The sequence below is a fragment of the Lissotriton vulgaris genome, chromosome 12 (assembly GCF_964263255.1).
Source record: "Lissotriton vulgaris chromosome 12, aLisVul1.2, whole genome shotgun sequence".
NCBI classification, from domain to species: Eukaryota; Metazoa; Chordata; class Amphibia; order Caudata; family Salamandridae; genus Lissotriton; species Lissotriton vulgaris.
In genome coordinates this window covers 464,893,806-464,916,062 of record NC_141700.1, presented here as the reverse complement: position 1 = coordinate 464,916,062, position 22,257 = coordinate 464,893,806, and positions in this window count along the sequence as shown.

Sequence of the window (22,257 nt, the reverse complement as noted above, 5' to 3'; positions counted from 1 at the left end):
TGCGTGCCAAAGAGGTAGGGCCGGAGCTTTTTGAGGGCCCATACCACAGCGAAGGCCTCCCTCTCTATGGTGCTCCAGCGTTGTTCTCGGGGTAGGAGTCGCCTGCTGATGAAGGCCACTGGCTGATCAAGGCCTTCGGTGTTCATTTGAGACAGGACTGCCCCAATGCCATGGTCGGAGGCATCTGTCTGGACGACGAACTCCCGGCTGTAGTCGGGGGCCTGGAGCACAGGGGCGGAGCACATGGCGGCCTTCAATTGTTCGAAGGCTGTTTGACAATCCGGGGTCCAGTTGACTTTCTTGGGTTGATTTTTGGACGTGAGTTCTGTGAGGGGCCCCACTATGGTACCATAGTCTTTCACGAACCTTCGGTAATAGCCCGTGAGGCCCAGGAAGGCGCGCGCCTCGGTCTGGGTGATGGGGGGCTGCCAGGACTGGATGGCGGCAATCTTGAGCTGCAGAGGGGCCACCAGGCCGCTTCCCACCTGGTGTCCGAGGTAGGTCACGGACCCCTGACCAATTTGGCATTTGCTGGCCTTGATCGTGAGGCCAGCCCGCTGGAGGGCCTGTAGCACCGCTCGGAGGTGGTGGAGGTGCTCGGGCCAATGGTGGCTGTATACAGCGATGTCGTCTAGGTAGGCGGCGCTGAATCCTTCGAGCCCTGCCAGGACCTGGTTGACGAGTCGCTGAAATGTTGCTGGAGCATTCTTCATGCCAAAGGGCATGACCTTGAAATGGTAATGGCCATCAGGGGTGGAAAAGGCAGAACGTTCTTGGGCCCGGGGTGTGAGGCCGATCTGCCAGTAGCCCGACGTCAGGTCGAAAATACTGAGGTAGCGGGCAGCTCCCATGCGGTCGATTAGTTCGTCTGCCCGGGGGATGGGATGTGCGTCTGTTCGAGTGACCGCATTCAAGCCCCGGTAGTCGACGCAGAACCGGAGTTCTGGTGTGGTGCCGGGAGCGGCTGCCTTGGGGACCAGTACTACAGGGCTGGCCCAGGGGCTGTCTGAGGGCTCGATGACCCCGAGCGTGAGCATTTTGGTCACTTCTTCCTGGATGCAGGCCCGTACCCGATCTGGCACGCGGTAAGCCCGGTGGCGGATAGGGGGGTTGTCCCCCGTGTCCACGTCGTGCACACACCAGGAAGTGACACCTGGGGTGAGGGAAAACAGGCTGGCGAACTGCCACAGAAGGTCTCGACACTCCTGGCGTTGTTCCCGGGTGAGGGCCTCCGAGAGTCGGACCCCATCCACGGAGCCGTCTTTCCCCCGAGTCCGTAGGAGGTCAGGGAGTGGTTCGGAGTCTTCTTCGGCCCCAGTGTCTGTGGCCATCAGGAGGCTGAGTTCGGAACGCACAAAGTGGGGTTTCAGTCTATTGGTGTGGAGGACCCGGAGGGGGTTCCGGGCAGATTCCATGTCGATGAGATAGGTGGCAGGGCCCTTGCGCTCGACTACTTTGAAGGGCCCCGTCCATTTGTCTTGCAGGGCGCAGGGTTCGGTGGGGGCTTTTAGTTTACGGCCGCTCTTTCCACTGGCTTGGCACGTGGGGCAAGATCGGCAATGCTGGTGGACATCGTCCCTCATTTTAGGCCAGAAGAAGTGGGTCACCAGGCGGCTGTAGGTTTTATCTTGACCCAGGTGTCCAGCCAGGGGGACATCGTGGGCCAGGTTTAGCAGAAAGTCTCTAAAACGGAGGGGCACCACTAGCACTCGGCTGGCCCCCAACTCCGCGATTCTTTGTTCACTGTATAGCAGATCATTGTCCCAGTAGATCCAATGTGTTCCGGAGGTATCCCCTGCGCTTTGGGCGAGGGCTTGTTGGCGGAGTCCCTCGAGGGAGGGACAGGTCTTCTGTTCTTGGCGAAACTGTTCTTGCGTGGGCCCCCCCTCTTGAGGCCACTGGTCGAGGTTAGCGAGGTTTGGAGGTTGAGCTGGTTCTGGGGGGACGTCACGGTCGGTGGTTTCGGCTGGAGCGACCGGAGGCGGAGGCGCCGGCCATTCGGTTTCCTCGGGTCGTGGTTTGGTACGGGCGGCCATGGACCGGGTGGTGACGCATGCCCAGTCCGGGATGCCTAACATCCCCAGGTGTTCTCGTCGTTCTACGGCTGCCCACGGAGAGCTTTCAAGGTCATTCCCCAGGAGGCAGTCTACGGGGGCATCGTCTCGGACCGTTACTTTCAACATGCCGGAGACCCCTCCCCATTCGAAAGGGACGCAGGCCATCCGACACAGGCTCTCTGAATTATCGGCTGAACGGACAGGGCAGAGAATGTTTGGTAGGAACTGTTCTGGTGCCACCAGGTGACAGCGGACGGCTGTCACACTGGCCCCAGTGTCACGGAGGGCTTCGGCCCGGCGTCCATTGATGCTCACCCATTGGCTGTACTTCTGGGTGTTAGCGGGTAGGGGGACCCGCGGGACCATGTCTTTCCCCCCTAAGCAGGCTAGAGCCATGGCAGCTGGCTCCCATTCTTGATGTTCTTGCTCATACTCTTCTTGTTCCTCTGAGATCTGTTCCTCCCCCAGAGCAGCAGCGGCTACTTGGCGTGGTCTTGGGCTCTGGTACTGGGGGCAGTTTGGGTCATTTGCATAGTGTCCGACTCGTTGGCATCGATGGCACGTAACATTGGCTCGATATCCCGGTCGCGCCGGGGTGCTGCCCCGGTTGGCCGGGGGGGTGGTGCTGGTAGCGGGGGCGACCGGAGCGTTGTCTCTTCCGCGTCCTTGGCCCCCTCCTCCTCCTCGGGGACGGTGCTGACCGTTGTTGTTCCGGCTCTGTTCGTAGGACCCATTCCGGCCCACTCTGGTGATTTCCCACCGGTCAGCTTCGGCTGCGAGCTGCCGGGGATCGGTCAATTTGCTGTCGAGGAGGTGCTGGCGGAGCTCAATGAAGCAATTGTTCGATAGGTGCTCCCATACCATGAGATTGAAAAGTTGTTCGTAAGTTGTGACCTTGCTTCCTTTGATCCAGCCCTCGAAGGCTCGGCTAAAATAATTTACATAGTCCACCCAAGTTGTACCCGGGATGCGGGTGCAGTCTCGGAACCTCTGACGGTACATCTCGGGTGTGAGGCCATAGCGGGTGAGGAGTGCAGCTTTCATATGGTCATAGGAGGTCATCTGGTGGTCCGGGAGCTGTAGCAGGGCGTCGCGGCCCTCATTGAGGAATCTCCCCCATAGACCGGCTCCCCAGTCGCTTCTATCGATCCGGTGGGCGGTCATAGCGATTTCGTAGGCCTTAAACCATTGCTGGATGTCGTCCTCTCGGAAGTATTCTCGAACGACATCCTTGGGGATGTGTACCTTTTTCTCTGTTGCCCCTGGGGTGTGGGGTTGCTCGGGCACCCCTCCTTCTTTATTCTGCTTGCGTAGGTCGATCTCCGCTAATTTTCGCTCGTGTTCATATGCCAATTTCTTCTCCTCGAGCTCCCTTTGTCTCTGTTTTTCCTCTCTTTCTTCTCGGAGACGCAGGTGCTCTAAGTTTATTTTTTGTTCGGCCAACTTAAGTTCAACATCCATTTTGAGCCGGGCCATTTCTAGCTCGTGTAGTCGGGTTTTTTCTCTTTCCTGGATCTCGTCTTGCGAGAGACCCGTTCTTCGCTCCTCAGGGGCCGTGGTGTTTTTTTCTATTGCTGCGATGTTTTGATCGGGGGTTCCGGCAGCCCCGGTTTCTGCCCAAGACTCTAGGGCATGCTTTAAATCGTCTTTGGTACTTAGACCGGTGGTAGCGATACCTAGTTCGATGCAGAATTGTTTTAATTCACGATGGCTGTACTCGTCCAATTTCTCCATCTGAAATTTCTCGGTGGATCCGCTTTCTTTGTTTGACATCGTGATTTGGTCGTGGGGTGAGCTACTCTCTGTACGATTATGCGGTGATTCGGATCGCGCCGCTGGCCACCAATGTTAGACGGACCGGGAGGGTTGGCCGAGGATAAAGGGAGAGGTCTCCGGGGAGAGCCGCCTCTGACGATCGTACAGACAAGTAACTTCCCCCCCACAGACGGACACCACACAAGGGCAAAGTTCAACGATACTTTATAGGCAATTCTTTAGGTACGATGATGGTACAAGGAGGTCTGGACTCAGGGGTCCCCTCGATTCTGGTCTCTGGTTTGGGAAAAGGGTAGCGGGACAGTCTTGTTACCAAAAGGTGGAAATAGCTCTCAATCCTCGAGCTCGGCGTTCTAGATGATCGGGCCGCGGCGGAGCCAGCAGGTCCCGAGATGGACGAAGGAAGCGACGGTCCGCGGCGGAGCCAGCAGGTCCCGATGAAGGTGGTAGTTACAAACGGTCCGCGGCCACGCCAGCAGGTCCCGACGACGATGATGGTTTACGAAGGTTACGAAGGTTGCGGCAGCGCCAGCAGGCAGGATGATGATGCGCAAGGCAGAGCTACGGCAGCGCCAGTAGTCCGTCAAGGATGAGTTCTTCTCTGCGTCTCTCGACTCCAGGATACAACTGCCTTCCTGCTCTGGAGCTGCCCCAGTTATAGGGCTGCTGCCCTTTGATGTCCGGACCCTCGCACTTGGAGGTCGGGAGGTCCGGGATGAGGGAGTCCAGACACCCAGCAGGGGGGTGGAGCCAGCGCCCGGGGAGGCGATGGGCGAGCGGCACTTGGCGGGGGAGAGCCATCGACGCCTCTTTCTCCCATTGACTTGCCAAGTAGCCCGCTCACCTCCTGGGTGGATGGTGGTGCCGGGATGTCTGAGGCCTGGCTAGGCCCAGGGTTGAGGTCGATCGGGGGCCAGGCGGCCTCGTGGTGGAGTGTCCAAGATGGCGCCCAGGCTGGGCGCGTGGGCCAGTAGTGGGTCGGGCCCACGAGGTCGATATGTTCAGGGGCCGGTGTCCCGGAGGGGACGGAAGACGAGCAGTGGTGGTGTGTGGCACTTGGGTGACCGGGCTCGGGCCTGGTCGGGCCGAGGGGGGGAGCGGCCCTTCAGGTGGCCTGTCCAACACAAACCTATATACAGGAGGCTGTGAAGAATCAGTTCTCTTCAAAACAGGCAAAACAGGACTATTGCACACATTACCTCTTGTTTCCTCAATGACACCCTTGTCGATCAGATCATAAATGATCGCCAAAAGTGCATGCTCACCATCACTCGAGATACGATACTGTGGAATGCGCGGTAACTTAGCATTCGCCTTCAGTGTCACAACATATGGGCGAATGTCCAGTAGGCCTACATTATTCAGACCAGTAGCCCACAATGAATCTGGTAAAGAAGTCAATTCAGGTGGAAGTCTGTCTTTCGATATATACATCGGCGAGAACACTCTCTCTCCCAAGGTAAGATGTACTCCTGACGGAGAACAATACAGTGTCGCATACAATCTCTTCAGTAAATCCAATCCCAACAAATTCTCATTACAACCGGTAGTCAAAATGAGGGGTGCTTCGAACTTACACGGTCCAACAGAAAGAGACAATAGAGCAGAAATCGGATTAGTAACGGGGGCGCCAGAAAAACCTACAGAAACATTATCAAAGCCAGGCAAAGGTGCGCCAGGGAGTTTAGAGTGCAGAATAGAACTCTTTGTAGCACCAGTATCTAGCAGAAAAGGTTCTGACACACCTTATACAATCACTTCAACATAGGGTCCACTCTGATCTACTGGAACGGAAACAACTCCCTCTCTTTGTCCATGGCTGTCCTAACAGTCATTACCGTTTACTTCGTCACCTTCAACATAGTAATCATCCATATAGTACTGTGCTGTCCTACCAGACGAACCTTGCTGCTGATCAAAACTATTCATCGAGTTCTGTGGAGGCAAAGGACATACGTTCTGTCCGCGACCTCTACCTCTAGGCACTTGTTGAGCACCTCGGCCTCTAACACTAGAAGCACCATTTGTGCGCTGTAACAAAACCGGACAACTGTTCTTGAAATGACCCTCTTCTTTGCAATACGCACACTGATTAGGCTCATACGGGAAACACTGCTGAGAAGACTCGTTTCTTTGCGAGTTTCTCGAATATTGCTGATTCTGCTGATAATCGCGCTGAATATTAGTACAGGGTGGATAAGCTTGTTGTAGAAGAACTTTAGTCTTCAATTCCTTAGTCTTCTTATCCGCTTTCTCTAACTCATCTTTGCGCCTATTTTCATAGTACTGAGCCGTAGCTAAAATCTGTGCTGACGTGGAAACGGCCCAAGCACTTTCGGAATCCTTCAACTTAGTGCACAACTCGGGAAGCAAATTATGCACACATTTGTTGACGAACAATCTCTGACCACCCTCGGTAGCCATATCCTGACCACTATGATCTACAAAAGTTTCTTCAAACCGCGTGAAGAAATCAGACACAGTCTCGTCTTTCTTTCTCTTACATGCAGACAACTTGTCCCAATTAACACGCACTTCGGGCATCAAAGTCTTCATATAGTTAATTATCCTACCAGGAAGTTCAGTAATAAGATCTTCAGGCTTAGCACCTCCAACTTGTCTATCATTCGCAGCAACAAGATTAACCCATGTATCACCCAATTCATTATCATGATCCGTATGTCGAATCACATTCCAGACAGGCTGTGGAACAACATTACCAAACAACATATCTATATCGGCTAAATTCATGATGCACGAACCCACAGTTTGAGTGAGCTCTTTATAATATCCTGCCGGATTTTTGCGCGGATCAGGTAAAGTCTGCTTAAGTGCTAAAACTTCAGCACGCTTCCAAGGAACATGTACCCACACTCACTGAAAGTGCGCATCAACAGGTGGAACAGCATTTGCATCAGCAGGTCTCCAAACTGGAGGAACCTCATGCATCGGATACTGACGCGCTTGTCTCCTAACTGACGAATCAGACTAAAACAATCGCTCGGAAGGAGTATTATTATGAAGCGACAACAACGTCGACACCGCTCTCTCAATGTCGAGAAGACTCACAATCGTCCCTTTCGCAAACTCGGATCGCACTCAATATAATTCTTCAGGCGCTTTACCCACTTCGTCCATCCACTGTTCATGGAGGAACACACACATCATTTCGAAAACATAGCGTTGCTTTGGTGCTTTCCATTGTCGAAAAACATCCATCATACCCTCAAGATCATACTGGGAGGTATACGTAACCCATCTACGTGCCATGTGATCCAACACTACACGCTCATCTGTATCAGGCAACTGACTACGTGATTGTCTATCCCCATGCACTGGAGACATACCCAATTTCCCAACAAAGGAGTCAGAAAACCAGAAAAAGAAGCAGTCATTCGCTGCCTAGTAGAAGGAGAAGATGGAAGAATAAGGGAAGACGGAACAATAGTAGAAGAATCCAAAATCGCACCAGAAGGAGTATTACAGACAGGCGTAGGAGTAGCAGACAAAGTAGGGGGGGAAAGTTGGCGGCCCCTGAGGAGACTGCACCAAAGGAACAGCAGCCAACGGAAGAGGAGCTGGCTGTGGAGGAATTACGGGTGGCACAACAACTGGATGTTGCACAGTCACGACTGGTGGCGGTGGTGCCGTAGCACTCTGTGCATAAGGGGGTGGCGAACTCAAGAGATGTGACATTAAAGGATCTTTCACAAGATCTTTCTTGTCTTCCTGTTCTTTAGGCGGTAAAACTGGGTAGCATCTATCTACCGCTAACTTCTTTGCTCTAAGCATCTGTTCGCTTTCTTGCTCTTCCTCATTATCCCTAAACGCAACAGCAGCTTGTACCATTGACATACCTCGTTCTCGTTTATTCTTCTTCGCTAATTTAATTTCTTTCTGTTTAGCTTCTTTGCGCCATATGTGGAAAGAGTCAAACATTGCCGGCCGGGCTTTCTTCTTGAACAACTTCACTTCGAGATTGTCTAAAATCTCAGTTTCAAAACTACCGTAACGGGGCCACTGTAGGACACCGTCTTTCCTCGTATACTTCACCCAGATCTCATTATAACTGATAGGGCCCACACCATGCTTCACGTATAATTCATATGTAGGAGTTCCAATTGGAGGAACCGGACACGAATCCTCTAACCGGGAATCCTTAGAACAACCACAACCAAATATCTTTCCAAGTCTGCTAAGACCCGGCATCTTGCTCACTAGTCTAGCTTCAAACAACAAGTGAAATCTCAAAACGATAGTCTCGCAAATACACAAGTCCCTTTGCTTTGGGGCCTGCAGGTACCAAATGAAAGCGATCCACTAAAGGGATACCAAAAACAAACTAAGGACTAGGAGACGCTCCACTCATACTTAACTGAAATGTCGATGGCGTCACCAGAAGACCCGTCAATCGTCTTGCTCTACAAACGTCTAAGGCTCCAAAACAGGGCGACAGTCAGGGCAGCAGTCCTTCGTAGCCGTCGTAAAGCGGGAAACCTCGCAGCAAAGACTTTCGGACCACGCCGACATACAGGGGTCGATGAAGTGGTAGGCCTTCCTCCAGAATTTTCACACGAAGCTCCTCACGATCTTCGGGCTTGGACCGGTACCGCTGAAGTCGCCCGACGTTGTGCGCCAACTGAAGGACCGGGTTTTAGAACCCAGCTGCGTCAGGGAGAACGCCCGATGCCTTTGAAATCCCCTGTCTTGGCAAACAGAGACACGGGACACTTCTTGATGACGTCAAAGACCAAAGTTTATTGGCTGCAACCAGGAACAGAGATCTACGAAGCACACACGGGTGGTTCGCTAGAGACTGCACAAATTCAATGAGCGGAGCATGGTCTTTTATGCCAAAAATCAAGCCTCAGGCAACATTCAAAATTAGCATCGAGTTCATACAAATTGACCTATGACAGTGTGACAATTTAAAAGTAGCGTATGACGACAATCCCACTTTCCGGTGACCAGCCCACCAGAAATGACCAAGCACATTCCAAATTTCTTGTCGGATCAGGCCGGACAAACCCATCGTAAAACCCTCAACCCAAATCAATGATTATGTCGTAAGGAAGGAACAGAAGCAGATTGGAAGTGAGATAGAAAGGTTGGAGCAGTGTACCATAAACTCGGGCATGTCCTACTCTTTTGCTCTTTATCTGACCAGCTCCTTAACAAGGAACTGCCTCAGCAAGGTCAGCCTCGGGCACGGAGTCAGTTCGGCCCGGTCATTCAGAAGTCAGCTAAGTCAAACGTGTCTCAAGGACTCGTTCGGCCGCAGTCAGGGCCTATGTGAGGGCAACCATACAAAATGGCTGCCGTACACAAAATGGGACCCGAGGGTTCAAACTAAATCTTTGAATACAGAGTGTTCTCTTAGATCGATTCATGCGAAAACACTCAGACACATTACACTCGTCATTTGCGGTCTGCTGACACCAGAATTGTCTATTTCCGACGACCTTATTTGAACGGGTTCGGATCCACCAAACCAGACCCAAAAACTCCCAGAACTACAATTGTGAGCAAGGGACCCAGGTCTGGGCATATCCTTCCGACATAGGGTGAACAGCAAAACACACAAGATGATGGACGGAATGTTGCATATTGGAAAAACATTCACCCCCAGTCACAGATCTGGGTTTAATCCATCGTTATTTTGCTCACCACACCACCCCAGTTCAGACATGGCCATATGCAAATTAGTCTGGACCCTGTGCCTCATGGAAACAGTCCAGCCCGATCTTCCAAGCCATGTATTCCCAGGACCCTTATCAAGCATCCTAGGTCCGGTTTCTGGCTATCAGCCGTCATCAGCTAGGATAGCTTGACTCAAGTGGCATAGTGAGCACCGGACCCACGTCTGGGCATATTATTCCCACATAAGGGAACAGCAAAACACAGAAGATGATGGACGGATTGTTGCACATTGGTAAAACATTCACCACCAGTCACAGATTTGGGTTTAATCCATCATTATTTTGCTCACAACGCCACCCCAGTTCAGACATGGCCATATGCAAAGCAGTCTTGAACCTGTGCCTCATAGGAACAGTACAGCCCGAACTGCCAAGCCATGTCTTCCCTGGACCGGAATAAGCATCCTAGGACCGGTTTCTGGATATCAGCCATCATCAGCCAGGATAGCTTGACTCCAGTGGCATTGTGAGCAAGGGACCCACGTCTGGGCATATCCTTCCCACATAGGGCAACCAGCAAAACACACAAGATGATGGACGGAATGTTGTAGATTGGCAAAATATTCACCCCCAGTCACAGATCTGGGTTTAATCCATCGTTATTTGAATGTCTGACATAATATCGACAGACAGAATATCGAAATACAAAAATATCGGCACAAAAATATCGACATCAAAAATATCGGAGTCATATCTTCATAAAGGTAAGTACAAAAATATCGAAAAAATAATATCGTAGTACAAAAATATCGAAATTAAAAATATCATTTGTTTAAATGTATTAATAATAATGTAAAAATAATTTTAAAATACATATAATTTTACAAATATTAAATAAAAATATTAAAACAAAATTAAAACTAATACATATGCATGTAAAATAAATAAGCCACTCGCTGCTAACTTTGTTGCTGCTGTCCCTCGTTGGAGCCCTAATTACTGCCTAAAGCTACAGGAGTAGCTAACTGACCTTCATTTGCAGTTGCTGGAGCGGCTGGGACGCCGGAAAACTCCGCGTGGCTGCAGAGGAGGGAGAGGCGCCGGCCCCGGGACTGCGAGGACCAGCATGCACCATCTCTAGCTGGTCCTCTTCCCGTCAGAGCCGCGCCCCCTCCCAGTGCCACACCTCCAGCCAAGCCCTTAACATCTCGCGGCACCCGCTCCGCGGGTGCCACTCACTGCTAACTTTGTTGCTGCTGTCCCTCGTTGGAGCCCTAATCACTGCCTAAAGCTACAGGAGTAGCCAACTGACCTTCATCTGCAGTTGCTGGAGCGGCTGGGACGCCGGAAAACTCCGCGTGGCCGCAGAGGAGGGAGAGGCGCCGGCCCCGGGACTGCGAGGACCAGCATGCACCATCTCTAGCTGGTCCTCTTCCCGTGAGAGCCGCGCCCCCTCCCAGTGCCACACCTCCAGCCAAGCCCTTAACATCTCGCGGCACCCGCTCCGCGGGTGCCACTCGCTGCTAACTTTGTTGCTGCTGTCCCTCGTTGGAGCCCTAATCACTGCCTAAAGCTACAGGAGTAGCCAACTGACCTTCATCTGCAGTTGCTGGAGCGGCTGGGACGCCGGAAAACTCCGCGTGGCCGCAGAGGAGGGAGAGGCGCCGGCCCCGGGACTGCGAGGACCAGCATGCACCATCTCTAGCTGGTCCTCTTCCCTTGAGAGCCGCGCCCCCTCCCAGTGCCACACCTCCAGCCAAGCCCTTAACATCTCGCGGCACCCGCTCCGCGGGTGCCACTCGCTGCTAACTTTGTTGCTGCTGTCCCTCGTTGGAGCCCTAATCACTGCCTAAAGCTACAGGAGTAGCCAACTGACCTTCATCTGCAGTTGCTGGAGCGGCTGGGACGCCGGAAAACTCCGCTTGGCCGCAGAGGAGGGAGAGGCGCCGGCCCCGGGACTGCGAGGACCAGCATGCACCATCTCTAGCTGGTCCTCTTCCCGTGAGAGCCGCGCCCCCTCCCAGTGCCACACCCCCACAATCCCCCACATCCTATAAAGCATCCAGGGAACGCGCGCCGCGGGACGCGCGCGGGACGCAGCCCGGGGCGAAGCCCGGGCCAAGGGCGGGCCCGTTGTTGCCCGTTAGTGCCCGATAGAGACCGGACCGGGCCTATTCCCTTTCAACAACGACCCAGCAACAAACAATCATGCCGCCCAAAACACGAAGTGCCTACAAACCCAAATCTAAACACGCTCAGGAGGTAGCACAGGTAACAGGCCCTATTGACTTATTTATATCGCGGGTAAATGACACGATAAACCAAAGCATAGCTTTAATGGAGAAGAGAGTTTCAATGGATCTCATAAGCGCAAATGCGAAGCGCTCATCACTAGGCGCTATAGCAAATGCCGCCTCCCCAATCAATTTAAAAACTCAAAACAGCTCTCTTCCTGTGACTCTTTCTGCCTCAGACCTAAACACCGTCCCATCAGTAGTTGGCCTGTCGGTCACGCACTCTGAGTCGGATCCCTCAATAACAATGGATGACCTGGAAGCAACTCCCGACCTTGCTGGTCGCCAAATCGAAGGAGACATCCAATCCATAGATAACTCATCCCAGCAAGGCGAGAGAGAAGGGGCAACACCGAAAACTCGATCACCAATCAATAAAGGAACACACAGTCCTCCCTGTCAGGAACCTAAAACGATCCATCCAAACTCCTTAACCTCTAACAGCATATTACATATCTCTGACTCAACTCTTCCCCACAAGGCAATTCCTAATGATAACATGCCGGAGCAATGTAAGACCTGCAGAATCACCTCACAAGTTCTCACCACAACTAAGGACTTACTATATCAGTATTTAAAGCCTATCCAATTAAGTATTAGAAATCTTGAAGCTCAACTAACAATAATCTCAGCTACCCTCTTAGATACGAATACCCGGATTGATGTAAGGGGTCAACGTAACACCTCGCACCCACCAAAAAAGCAAAACCAATCACACGCACAGAAAGCAGTTAATCATTCCAACACAACATCTTCAGTACAAAAGACTTTAAAACAACCGTCCACCATACCCAAATCTATTGTAAACACACCCCTTCCCCAGCAGGAGAAACCACCTCATTCCAAAGTACAGCAAACAGTAACCGCAGGCAAGGCCATGACAGGCACTCCAGGTCCATCAGCCAAACCAGATTCTAGTAGAACCACCACAGAAAAACCTGACTCTCAGTCATTGAACCCATCGCTTTCTCAAAAAACACCCAAGAACACATCCAAGAACACACCCACATCCAAAACCACGCCGAAAAAACCTCCCATAGCTAGACGCCCCGCTCACATGCCCCCGGAAGCTACTCCCTATACAATAGTTTTAACAGGAGTACCCGAGTTAACAGATGACATCCCAGAAACTGCATGGTCACTTAAAAACAAGGCCATGCAGTGGCTTAGCATAAACAGACCCCTTGAATCCCATCTCTCGGGAGGGATCACTACAGCCCGTAGGGTAGCCTGGATAGGCAAAACAAAGAAAACAATACGCGGTGATTGCATCATCGTAACATGTAGAGATCCCGCAACCGTAGACCACATTTGTGCTTGGCCCCAACTCGACAAAAAAGGGGGAATAGACGCCCGCCACCTCTCCTTCTTTTACCCCCCAGCGAAACAACATCGCAACTTTCCACCATGGGAATGGCACCACTATCCTAAAGACCATTTTAAAGATCTACGAAATCAGGACCCTTGGTGTCAAACACCATGGAATCAGAGGGAGTACCCATGCGACTACTCAGACAGGGGAGGACCAAGAGGTGGATATGTTGACCGCCAAATACCCTATTGGCAGGACAGACCTTACCAAGCATATGAAGGATGGCAGGGCTTTCCGACCCAAAACCGATTTGAGTGCCTTGAAATGGTCGATTGACCATTTATGGACAAACCTAACCATCACAATGCAGATTCCGTACACCATTCTGTTTCAGACAAGTATCCTACATCATCATCAGAGTCGCCCTACACACCAGAGCCATCACTGACTCATTTAAACAATCTCTTGAACCGTTCCCACCTAGTAGAAGCAGATACCAGCCAAAGATTAAACATCGAGCCCGATACAACTATTGAAATCCACACCAACGCGATGACAGTATCTGCTATCACGGAAAATAAAGAGGTCATGAGCATAGGTATAGCCTACTGGAATGTCGCAGGCCTAACGGAAAAAATATCATGCCCTCTATGGCTGAACACAGCAAGGAGCCACCAAATCTTGTGCCTACAAGAGACCTGGCGCACATCCCCCTCTTCATCTAGCGGGCTACAAGACATTTTTCCCAAAAGCAACGCCAAGTACAATGGGAAGACCAAAAGGCGGGCTCTTGATCTATCTCTCCAACACCTTACCACTAACAGCAAAACTAACAAAGGAAACACCCACTTATCAAATCATTCAACTCACTCATCAGACGGCAGCGTCAAGAAATTTATTCATAATCATAAATTTTTACAATAACACAGGCTCCCTGGAATGCTGCACTTACCTAGATGAAATGGTAGCACACATATCTTCATTACAAAACGTGAACTTAAATACGACAATAAACTACATCTGGGGAGGCGATTTCAATCAAACAACATGTCCAAATCATGAAAGCGGAATCTGCGGTCTACAGACCGAATCCGGAGATCCTATTCCACACTTTGCACACACTCCGAGTGGAAACAAACTCAACGAAATTCTCTTCACCTTGGACCTAGACTTTGCCAACGAATTAGTTGACCCGGTCCAGAAATTTCTACCTACTTTTCATGGGCGCGGCTGTATGTCAACCATTGACTTTATCCTAGCTTCAAATACCTGTAAAGGATTACTAAAAAATTACAAAGTAGGGTCCAGCCCGATTAGCGACCACTACCCCCTGAGCGTGGATCTCCTTATGGAAAAAACGGGTCCCTCCACAACAAAAGTCAGCCCTCTCGATCAACAATCACTAGTATTAAAGAAGAAGAATGGGTATGCCATTAAATGGTCAAAGATAGACCCCGAAGTTACTTCACAAAGGATACTTGCAAAAACGCAACCATGGATAAGGGACTGTCTGTCTGCAGAGGCCTCTCCAGAACTAATTGTCAACTCCTTTCATAATATCCAAGGAGCAATAAGGGACGAGCTATTTAAACACACTGCAAACAAAGCAAAACCTCCAACAAAGAGATGGTTTGACTCTGATTGCGGAAAGGCCCTCACGTCCCTCAAAGAAGCCCTCCGACAGAAACCCAGAGACGCCCAAAAAATTTCACTCCTGAGGAAAAAGTACAACACTGCCCGGAAAACTCGAAGGCGCCAGATAAAGCAAGACCTATGGTGTCAACTTCACGAGAGTGCACTAAAAAAAGACAGCACCACATTATGGCAGACCATCAGATCACCCCTTCTAGATAATACCACAGACCCACATCATCTAGATGTGGCAATAACTGAGAATGACTGGGTCCATCATTTTATAAAAAATTTTGGTTCGCAAACCGACCTCTCACAAACAGATGATCAACCACAAGTAGAGAATAATTTCCATCCCATTAATCTACGCTTTACTGTTAATGAGGTTAGAAAGGCCATCACTGCATCAAAAACTGGCAAGGCTCCCGGCCCAGACGGGGTACCTATGGACTTGTTCCTATACAACAGCGACTACTGGTCACTAATAATTACCCGGGTAATGACAGCAGTCACCGAAATTGGACTTCTTCCATCATGGTCTACTTCCACCCTCCTGCCAATATTCAAGAAAGGGGACCGTAATGATCCCGCGTGCTACCGGCCGATCTCCCTTCTGGATTCCACGGGCAAGATTGCAGGCCGACTACTCCTGGACCGATTACAATCCTGGGCCCAGGAGAACAGCATCATCACAGACCTGCAATACGGCTTCCAGAAGGGGCTCGGGACGGTGGAACAGGCTCTAAACCTGACCCTCCTGGCCGGAAAATACACCAGCGCGAAAGGAGGCAAAATCTATCTGGTCTACGTAGACCTGAGCGCGGCTTTCGACTGCGTTCAGCATGCCAAGCTGTGGGAGACCATGATAAACCTCGGAGTGGATCCATCCATATTAGCCTTCCTCAGGGAACTCTACACCAATGCGGAAGGCCGAGTCCGTTATGGCATCGCAGGCGAACTATCACGCCCCTTTAAAATAACACGAGGAGTAAGGCAAGGGTGCGTACTGGCTCCCTTCCTGTTCAACCTATACACTAACGGGATTGAACAAGCATTGCTGGAAGGGAGCCAGGACCTTCCGCAGATAGCACGCCGCCCAATACCCATCCTCCTGTATGCCGACGACTCGGTCATCCTGGCCCGGACAGCTAATCAACTCCAGCGGCAGCTGAACAAATACGTGGCATTTATGGACTCCCTGGGTCTGAAAGTCAACATTAAAAAAACATTCACAATGACCATCGGACCAAAACACGGAGCCTCAAAATCCATGTATATCAATAAAAACCGACTGGAAAAAACATCGGTATACCCTTATTTGGGTATACTTGTGGATGACAAAATGACCTGGCGCAAGGCAATCGAAACTAGAAATCTCAATTTCCGCCGAGCAGCATCAGCACTAAGTGCCTTCTCCAGAAAACTTGGCAAACCAGCTCCATCTGAACTGCTAACAATATACTACGCAAAATGCCATAGCGTGGCCACTTACGGAGCAGGCATTTGGGGCTACGGAAACATTGACCAACTCCAGGTAACGGAGAACGCTTTTATTAAATACGTTCTAGCCCTCCCCCAAAGCTCCCCGATCTTTGCATCGCATCGGGAGCTAGGGATGGAATATGTGACAGACACCATACGATGCCAGCCTCTTATACTCTGGCACCGCATATGGTGTAATCCTGAAAGCCACATAACGCGTTCCCTCATCACCGAATGCCTTGGCCTAGCCCACTGGAGGAAAATACCCTGGCTCAATTACATCCACAAATTCCTTCAAGACCTTGATCGGGAGCAATACTTTCTCGAACCACCATCAATAGAGGACATTTCAAAGAAACAGCTGAAGGAACTATGTATGGGCCACTTAAGAGAACTCCGCCACCAGGCCGAGATTGTTAAAACACAAAATGAAAAAATCTGCTCACTACAGTCAGAGAAGTTACCACAGCCCTACTTGTCATTTTTTCTCTCGAACTACGAAAAGTTCCTATTGACAAGACTACGGTTCGACCTTTTCTTCCGAATGGTCTCATTTCCAGAACCAAACAACTGGTCCAGGAGCCTGTCATGCTGTCCTTGTGACGGGGTTTCCAACCAATCAACGGTCCATGTTATTTTGTTCTGCAAGTACTACAGAGCAGCTAGGAAAAAATGGATCCTTCCCCTTCTCCGTCTAAGTGGACTCAGATGTACATACCCAGCTCTCGCCTATCTCCAGTCACCGAATAATCCGCATGAAGCTAAAATGATAGTGACCTTTTTAAAACTAGTAACAAAAACTCGTCGTGAAATCGTTTCTTAACTATTACATGTGTCTCAATGTATTAACTCTTGAATTTTTATAAAACTGTACTTTTTATGATTATGCAATTTTATAATCGAATAAAAGTTTATGAACTGAACTGAACTTAATAATTTAATGTAATTTTTTTTAAAATTTCATTTAATTGATTTAATGTACATTTTTTTTATTTTTACCCTGTACGCCTGTACCCCAAAAACCCAAAACTGACCCTGAACCCTAAAAATATCCCTGTACTCCAAAAACCCAAAACTGACCCTGAACCCTAAAAATATCCCTGTACCCCAAAAACCCAAAACTGACCCTGAACCCTAAAAATACCCCTTTACCCAAAAACTGAAAACTGACCCTGAACCCTAAAAATACCCCTTTACCCAAAAACTGAAAACTGACCCTGAACCCTAAAAATACCCCTTTACCCAAGAACTGAAAACTGACCCTGAACCCTAAAAATACCCCTTTACCCAAAAACTGAAAACTGACCCTGAACCCTAAAAATACCCCTTTACCCAAGAACTGAAAACTGACCCTGAACCCTAAAAATACCCCTTTACCCAAAAACTGAAAACTGACCCTGAACCCTAAAAATACTCCTTTACCCAAAATTAATTAATATTATTTAATTACCAATTAATTATTAATTAACAATAACAATAAAGTAAATATATTAGCACATTAGCTGTAATTAATTTAATTTAATATTTAATATTATTTTTCCCAATTAATTAATTAACAATAACAAAAAATTATATATTAAAAAAATTACTCTAATTAATGTAATTAACTAATTAATATTAATTAATTACCAACTAATTAATAATTAAAAATATGTACAAAATTATATTAATTAATTAACTAATTAATATAAATTAATTACCAATTAATTATTAATTAAAATATGTACAAACATATATTAATTAATTAATTATTATTAAATTACTTCCCACCCTATTCCCCTATAAACCCATAACCCGCTACAGAACATATTTATCAAGTAATCAATTAATTTAAATTAATTAATAATTAATTCTCAATTAATTAATTAATAATTCCTACTAATTAATAATTAATTTAACATAATTAAATTACTTCCCACCCTATTCACCTATAAACCCACAACCCGCTACAGTAGTAAAAGACAATATTTAATTAAATTACATTAAAAATAAATAATAAAACATAATAAATACAATATAATATACACTAAATTTATTTAAAAATTGATATTAGTAACATCGAAGTTATTTATTTCGATATTATTGACATCGATATTTAAAACTTCGATATTACTGATATCAAACTAATATCGATATTAAGACTGTCGATATTACTTACCTTCGATATTTTGTCCCATCGATATTTAAACTTCGATATAATTGTATATCGAAATTTAAAACTCGATATTTTGTCTGTGTACCTCGTTATTTTGCTCACCAATCCACCCCAGTTCAGACATGGCCATATGCAAATCAGTCTTGACCCTGTGTCTCTTGGAAACAGGCCAGCCCGATCTGCCAAGCCATGTCTTCCCAGGACCGGAATCAAGCATCCTAGGACCAGTTTCTGGCTATCAGCCATTATCAACCAGGATAGCTTGACTCCAGTGGCATAGTGAGCACGGGACCCACGTCTCGGCATACCCTTCCAACATAGGGCGAACAGCAAAATAATTAAGATGATGGATGGAATGTTGCACATTGGCAAAACATTCACCCCCAGCCATGGATCTGGGTTTAATTCATTGTTATTTTGCTGGCCACACCACCCCAGTTCAGACATGGCCATATGCAAATCATTCTTGACCCTGTGCCTCATGGGACAGTCCAGCCCGTACTGCCAAGCCATGTCTTATCTGGATCAGAATCAAGCATCCTAGGACCGGTTTCTGGCTATTAGCCGTCATCAGCAAGGATAGCTGGACTCCAGTGGCATTGTGAGCAAGGAACCCATGTCTGGGCATATTCTTCCCACATAGGGCGAACAGCAAAACACACAAGATGATGGACGGAATGTTGTATATTGGCAAAACATTCACCCCCAGTCACAGATCTGGGTTTAATCCATCGTTATTTTGCTCACCACGCCACCCCAGTTCAGACATGGCCATATGCAAATCAGTCTTGGCCCTGTGCCTCATGGGAACAGTCCAGCCCGAACTGCCAAGCCAAATCTACCCTGGACCAGAATCAAGGATCCTAGGACCGGTTTCTGGCTATCAGCCGTCATCAGCCAGGATAGCTTGACTCCATTGGCATAGTGAGCACGGGACCCACGTCTAGGAATACTCTTCCCAGATAGGGCAAACAGCAAAACACACAAGATGATGGTCTGAATGTTGAACATTGGCAAAACATTCACCCCAGTCACAGATCTGGATTTAATCCATCGTTATTTTGCTCACCACACCACCCCAGTTCAGACATGGCCATATGCAAATCAGTCTTGACCCAGTGCCTCATAGGAACAGTCCAGCCCGAACTGCAAAGCCATGTCTTTCCTGGACCGGAATCAAGCAACCTAGGACCCGTTTCTGGCTATCAGCCATCATCAACCAGGATAGCTTGACTCCAGTGGCATAGTGAGCACGGGACGCATGTCTGGGCATACCCTTCCAACATAGGGCGAACAGCAAAACACACTAGATGATGGACGGAATGTTGCACATTGGCAAAACATTCACTCCCAGTCACATACCTGGATTTAATCCATCGTTATTTTGCTCACCACGCCTTTCCTGTTCATACATGGCCATTTGCATCAGTCTTGACCCTGTGCCTCATGGGAACAGTCCAGCCCAAACTGCCAAGCCATGTCTTCCCTGGGCCGGGACCAAGCATCCTAGGACCGGTTTCTGGCTATCAGCCGTCATCAGCCTGGATAGCTTGACTCCAGTGGCCTAGTGAGCACGGGACCCATGTCTGGGCATACCCTTCCCACATAGGATGAACAGCAAAACACACAAGATGATGGATGGAATGTTGCATATTGGCCAAACATTCACCCCCAGCCACAGATCTGGGTTTAATTCATTGTTATTTTGCTGACCACGCCACCCCAGTTCAGACATGGCCATATGCAAATCAGTCCAGCCCGTACTGCCAAGCTATGTCTTATCTGGATCGGAATCAAGCATCCTAGGACCGGTTTCTGGCTATTAGCCGTCATCAGCAAGGATAGCCGGACTCCAGTGGCATTGTGAGCAAGGGACCCACGTCTGGGCATATTCTTCCCACATAGGGCGAACAGCAAAACACACAAGATGATGGACGGAATGTTGCATATTGGCAAAACATTCACCCAAAGTCACAGATCTGGGTTTGATCCATCGTTATTTTGCTCACCACCCCACCCCAGTTCAGACATGGTCATGTGCAAATCAGTCTTGACCCTGTGCCTCATGGAAACAGTCCAGCCCGATCTGCCAAGCCATGTCTTCCCAGGACCGGAATCAAGCATCCTAGGTCCGGTTTCTGGCTATCAGCCGTCATCAGCTAGGATAGCTTGACTCCAGTTGCATAGTGAGCACCGGACGCACGTCTGGGCATACTATTCCCACATAAGGCGAACAGCAAAACACACAAGAGGATGGACAGATTGTTGTAAATTGGCAAAACATTCCCCCCAAGTCACAGATCTGGGTTTAATCCATCGTTATTTTGCTCACCACGCCACCCCAGTTCAGACATGGCCATATGCAAATCAGTCTTGACCCTTTGCCTCATGGGAACAGTCCAGCCCGAACTGCCAAGCCATGTCTTCCCTGGACCAAAATCAAGCATCCTAGGACCGGTTTCTGGCTGTCAGCCATCATCAGCCAGGATAGCTCGACTCCAGTGGCATAGTGAGCATGGGACCCACGTCTGGCATACCCTTCCCACATAGGGCGAACAGCAAAACACAAAAGATAATGGATGGAATGTTGCACATTGGCAAAACATTCGCCCCCAGTCAAAGGTCTGGGTTTAATCCATTTGGTTTTTTGCTCACCACGCCACCCCAGTTCAGACATGGCCATATGCAAATCAGTCTTGACCCTGTGCCTCATGGGAACAGTCCAGCCGGAACTGCCAAGCCATATCTTCCCTGGACCGGAATAAAGCATCCTAGGGGTCGATAAAGTGGTAGGCCTTCCTCCAGAATTTTCACACGAAGCTCCTCACGATCTTCAGGCTTGGACCGGTACCGCTGAAGTCGCCCTACGTTGGGTGCCAACTGAAGGACCGGGTTTTAGAACCCAGCGGCGTCAGGGAGAACGCCGGATGCCTTCGATGACACAGGACACTTCTTGATGATGACTTCTTGATGACGTCAAAGACCAAAGTTTATTGGCTGCAACCAGGAACAGAAATCTACGAACCACACACGGGTGGTTCGCTAGAGACTGCACAAATTCGATGAGCGGAGCATAGTCTTTTATGCCAAAAATCAAGCCTCAGGCAACATTCAAAATTAGCATCGAGTTCATACAAATTGACCAATTACAGTGTGACAATTTAAAAGTAGCGTATGACAACAATCCCACTTTCCGTTGTCCAGCCCACCAGAAATGACCAAGCACATTCCAAATTGCTTGTTGGATCAGGCCGGACAAACCCATCGTAAAACCCTCAACCCAAATCAATGATTATGTTGTAAAGGAAGGAACAGAAGTAGATTGGAAGTGAGATAGAAAGGTGGGAGCAGTGTACCATAAACTCGGGCACGTCCTACTCTTTGATCTTTATCTGACCAGCTGCTTAACAAGGAACTGGCTCAGCGAGGTCAGCCTCGGGCACGGAGTCAGTTCGGCCAGGTCATTCAGAAGTCAGCTAAGGCATACGTGTCTCAAGGACTCGTTCGGCCGCAGTCAGGGCCTATGTGAGGGCAACCATACAAAATGGCTGCCGTACACAAAATGGAACCCGAGGGTTCAAACTAAATCCTTGAATACAGAGTGTTCTCTTAGATCGTTTCATGCGAAAACACTCAGACACACTACACTCGTCATTTGCGGTCTGCTGACACCAGAATTGTCTATTTCCGATGACCTTATTTGAACGGGTTCGGAACCACCGAACCAGACCCAAAAACTCACGGAACTACAGGCCCTCCTTTTGCCATTACATAGGCAACAGACCCAAACCCATGTTAATCTGAATCCGGATCTATATTTATCAGATCATCGATATGTTGCTGTAGCATCATCCTATTACTTAGTACCTCTCTCTGGACAGGTCTCCTTGCACACGAAGTAGCACAGAGG